Source organism: Amblyomma mixtum, chromosome 3, assembly GCF_055824585.1.
Source record: "Amblyomma mixtum isolate Tamu chromosome 3, ASM5582458v1, whole genome shotgun sequence".
Taxonomy (NCBI): Eukaryota; Metazoa; Arthropoda; class Arachnida; order Ixodida; family Ixodidae; genus Amblyomma; species Amblyomma mixtum.
The window spans coordinates 378,453,406-378,458,247 of record NC_143014.1 but is presented as its reverse complement, the minus strand read 5'-3'; the positions used below and the strand labels follow the sequence as shown (position 1 = coordinate 378,458,247).

Genomic DNA, 4,842 nt, shown 5'->3' with positions numbered 1-4,842 from the left:
GTCTCCAGTTTGCCTGTGTACTCCACAAATTCTAGGATCCCTGTCCGCTACATGTCAAATTTCACTGAAGCGAAAGTAATACAACCGACAGCTGATGATCTGCTAGGGCAACAGGATTTCAAAAGTTTGAGAAGGGCAGTGGGAGTCCAATCCAGGTGGAGTAATGAAATTTGACTAGTAACAGACAGGGATCCTCCAATCTGTGGAGGACACCGGCAAATTGGAGACTTACGGAGGAATTTTTTTACCCGCCAAGGAACACGCATACACAAGAGAGAACCACAGAGGACTACGGCTTTTACCAGCCCTTGTCCTGTGCGGTTCTGTCTTGTGTATGCGTCTTTTTTGGCTGGTAAAAAAATTCTTCCATAAGTCTCCAATTTGCCTGTGTACTCAACAAACCGCAGGATCCCTGTCCACTACTAGTCAAATATTTCAACTCCACCTGGCTTGGACTCCCACCGCCCTTCTCTGTGGAGAAAGGGTGACAGCAGCTGGCAAAGGACAAGGTTAACTGCAGATCAACTGGGGAAGCATTATCCTGCACTGATTTTGACGGCAGGTTCACAAGACAAACAAAATCAACTCGAGGAGCGGGGTGCACATCATGCGACTGAATGTCAATGGCCAGTGAAAATGGCACCAGCACTGTGGAATGCACATGCAGAAAACGAGACGCATTTTTTTGTCAACTTTGAGTAGCAGTCTACTGCAATTTTAAAGAGCAAAGCTCTCAAGTATGGCAACACTGGCACTTTTTGTTTTACTGGGGTGAGGGTCGTCGTGAGGGTTGAAGTCCATATTTCTTTTCCATCCACTGTGTTAATTGCGAGCTATGTTTACCTAATAGGGGCTGGGCATCTAACATCACCGTTATTTCTTTGCAGCAGTTAAAACAATACAGCATACATTTTATAACATGCTTAACGAATTTTTGGGAGCAGCATGCTTTTACCCTTCTACTATTTGTTGCTACTGAATCAGTTTGGCGTTGACAAAAGATCTGTAATAAGGAGTAATTACTCATTGACATCCACTCAAGCACAGCCAAATGGCTACAAAGGAAAGCTATACAGCTTTCACAGAAACTTCGTAGTTAAAGAAAGATTCGTCCTGGTCCGGTGTTCGAACTCAGAACCACCACTTCACAGGAGCAGTCGCTCTATCAATTTGTCCAACCTGGACGGCAAGCTTATGGTAGGGCGAGAGCGAAGTGATCAATAACTCGAGTGGGAACTGTGTTGGTCCAATGTTTTAGGACCCCTAAAACATTGGACAAACTCAGTTCCCGCTTCATGTTACCTCTAAAACATTGGACAAACTGAGTTCCCGCTTCATGTTACAATACTGAGTGACATTTTGGTCTATACACCAGAAATAGCGGTAAAGCATCATGATAGAACACAATGTTTTTTAAAGGGATGAAGGAATATGTTCGTCCTTTCAGAGGGCACATATGCATAAGAGGCAACATGTGTGAAATAGTCTCTGCACCTGAAGCAGTGTAAATTCCATTATGTTAACAGCAGCAGTCAAAAGCTTCATGAGCGACTATTTCATACAGATCATGTAATTACATTCATGTAATTCAGGATCAGATTCATGTGATTATACAGGGAGGTACTGCTGCTAAGTGCACGTAGAGCTCTGCATGCATTTCTAAACCCGGCTGTGAGCCTATGTCTACGAAATTTTTCTAAATAGGCAGGTAAGGTATGCATCACTGGAAAACAATACCTACCACAAACAGCTGAGGAGAGATAGCACAGCCAAAAGCTGGAAGCACGAATGGCCCAGTAGATACTGGCAGCTGGCAACTGCAAATAAATATGTCAGAGCAACTGTTGTCAGTGGCCGTAACAATGTCATGAATGACAAGAGAAGAAATTGTCTACTGCTTCATAAATTAGAATAAGGTAGTAACATAGGAACACAAAAAGCAATGAGAGGGCCCATGACAAAAGAAATGAACAGATTGTATGTGATGCACCGATATACATTTTTTCAGTAGATTTACATGACTGTCACACCCGCATAGAAAGATGAGCAGGCTGGAATACCACTATTTTTATGCATGATGAAAAGAGCGTAACTATTCGAATATAGCATGCACAGGATTTTATTACTACTAGGGTGCTTTGCAGCAGCACCGAAGGTATTTTTAAATTGAACGTAGCGACCAGTAGACCTGTCTGCTTTGCACAAATGATGAGAGGATGGAAAAGGCATGCATTCATTAGCAAGAAGCACGATATCTCACATCACAGCATCAAACGAAAATTGGTATTGCATTTAACAAATCTGCACAGAAATAAAAACTGCCTAGTGGCAATGCAAGTAAGAGCAAGGGAAAAAAATACCGAAGAAAACTGGTGAGTGTGGTGCAGGGAGGTCTGTGGGTAGGGTCTCGTGCCTGGGAATAGTTCCGAGCGCGGAGAATCGCCGGCAGCACAGCTGGTGGCAGTCAACCAAGAATAAATAAGAGAAAGTGAAAATCAATAACAAACCATCACCGATATAGCGAACGACTTGAAAGCGGGCCGCACAAACGAGGGATATAGCAAAAAGCTTGAAATCCTAAATAAGTGCGCAGTTGCATCCCAAACAGTTCTCAAAATCTGAAGGCGAGGAAGCATCGACACCTACACCTCAGGGCAGACGCAAGAACGATCTAACTTTGACATAATACTGTGTCAAATTCTGTTCCATGGGGAAGCACAGATAAAAATTTACAAATGACTAGGCAAGGGATATGCCCCAGCCTTTTACACGCGATCATTGTCCCCGAAAAAATTGTATGACAAATATTAAGGCGTAAGCACTAATCCCACGAGTACACACACTGAGCACTTCTGTTGGCAGCTGGCCTAGCGCGAGTGCTCTGTCGCGCGGCACTGCCGCTCATCGTCATCTTCTAAGTAGCACAAATCAATCCGACGGGCACCAGCCGCGAGGCAACTCGACCGTTGTCAGTTCCCTTGTCTGTCCGCAGCTGGCCTAGCAAGAGCGCTCTCTAACGTGGCACTGCACGCTCATCATCCTCTCCTACGTAGCACAAATCTATGCTATTGGAATGTAGTAAACTTTGTCTGTTGTTTTTCGCAGCGCTAGCAAGCGACCGCATAACTCTGTTGTGATAACTGGTGGCATTTTTATTTACCGCGGCACCCGAGTACTAAACGCAGATAGAGACTATGGAGCAACAGTTGCCATGCGGCCTATACGCCCGTTCTTTTCTGGTAAAGGCCGATTCACACGATTTTCCGTTCGCCCGCTGCCGCGGCCGACAGCGCGCCTCTCAATGTGGTGACGCATGAATACGTAGTGCGCGGGCCGCGGGCGAACGGACCGTCGTGTGAATCGGCGTTAACGCATTATAGCTGAGGCAACCGCACGCAGACTGCCTGCACTGCCATCCCTATATAGGCGCACACTAATAACGCGTGCGAATAGAGATCAGAAGTAAAGAAACGTACACGGGACTCACCGTTCAGACGGCTCATCAAGGCTTAGCAAAACCGCACATTCTTCTTCGTTGCCTCTCCAGATGACAAGAAGTCGTAGCGCTACCTTTCTTCAGGGCTTTACCCGTTCAAAATCACCAGTGTTGATAGGGCGTAATTCTCGTCGTTGGTTTCCAAAACACACTTGTGTTCTTCATACACGTCCACCGCACGAGCACTCAAACAATGCTACGAAAACCCAAATAACACAAAACGTGACGACGGCTGCAGTTTTGCTTCGTTGAAAAAACCTACAAATGCGCTTTTTTTATTACTAATATTTGAATTGTGTTCGCAACAAAAACAAATTATATTTTTTCATTTTATTTTTTTATTAAATGCGAATACCAAAGCGCTTTTAGATACTTTTGCTGACATGTCGTTTGTAGAAGCTGCGATCCTGTGATCCCATCCCCGGGTGTCCTAGCAGACGACGGCGCAGACGACGCTGTTGACGGAATGCAATTTCGATTGACGGCAGCGAAAATCCCTTAAATGCGACAAAAAAGGCAAAGAAACGCACCGTATCGCAAACTGGTCCATATCAAGGATATGTTCGACGCGAGCGGTAGGACAAAGAGCAGCTGCGATGCATTACTCTACGCGACACTGGCATGGTCGACGGAGATCTACATGAAACAGAGCTTAAATGTGACCCGTACAAGCGGATTACTGTGATATCAACTGCGTTACGGAACTACGACGATACTTGCTTCACACTTTAGCTTGTATGCAACAGCGGCCCGCACTCGCCGCATCCTGTTCGAGTGTACTTTCACTAGCAAGAGCCCACATGCATGGAAGCCGACAGAAGCAACTGTCTTTTCGAGTTCAGATTGTTCCGAATAATACGAGCAGCTCACTTTAGCACGTACTCGAATTCAAGTCCTCAGCCTGTGTGTCACGTATGGTGACGATGGCGTCGAGGACGAGCTTAAGAATCGCCTTAACGTGGCCGCAACGCAGCCGGTATCCCAAGCATTCGTGCGCTAATTGTTGTTCACCTGTACTGCGAACGTGCGCTCAGTCACAGGCCAGCCGCTAGCTGCTCGATTTGCCAGCCTTGCGAGTACAATTCGCAAGTTTCTGAGCCAATCTTTGAGCGAGCCGAGCTTTCAGCTATGACGCTGCTCGCGAGCGCGCCGCGCGACGAGCTTCGGCCTGCTCCCTGGCTGCCGTATTCGTAGCTAAGCCTAGGAGGTTTCACTTCGATGCCAGAGCTGAGAGCGCTTTGAAACTGGCTAGCGCTGAGGTGCTACTCTTTGCATTGTAAGCACGTTTTATTGTGAACTATGTCTCGTAGTGAAATAAAGATATGTTCGGGTCCACCCGAACGGTG

The 4,842-nt window shown here is 46.2% G+C and overlaps 1 long non-coding RNA gene across 1 annotated transcript; it reads right to left on the bottom strand.

Annotated features, from left to right (window-relative positions):
• Positions 1-1,431: 1,431 nt before the first annotated feature.
• LOC149356922 (uncharacterized) lies at positions 1,432-4,355 on the bottom strand. The gene is made up of 3 exons (XR_016289850.1): positions 3,488-4,355; positions 2,361-2,454; positions 1,432-1,817 (listed from the first exon to the last, which is right to left on the bottom strand). It is a non-coding gene; the product is annotated as an uncharacterized LOC149356922 (long non-coding RNA).
• Between the last annotated feature and the right edge of the window lie 487 nt (positions 4,356-4,842).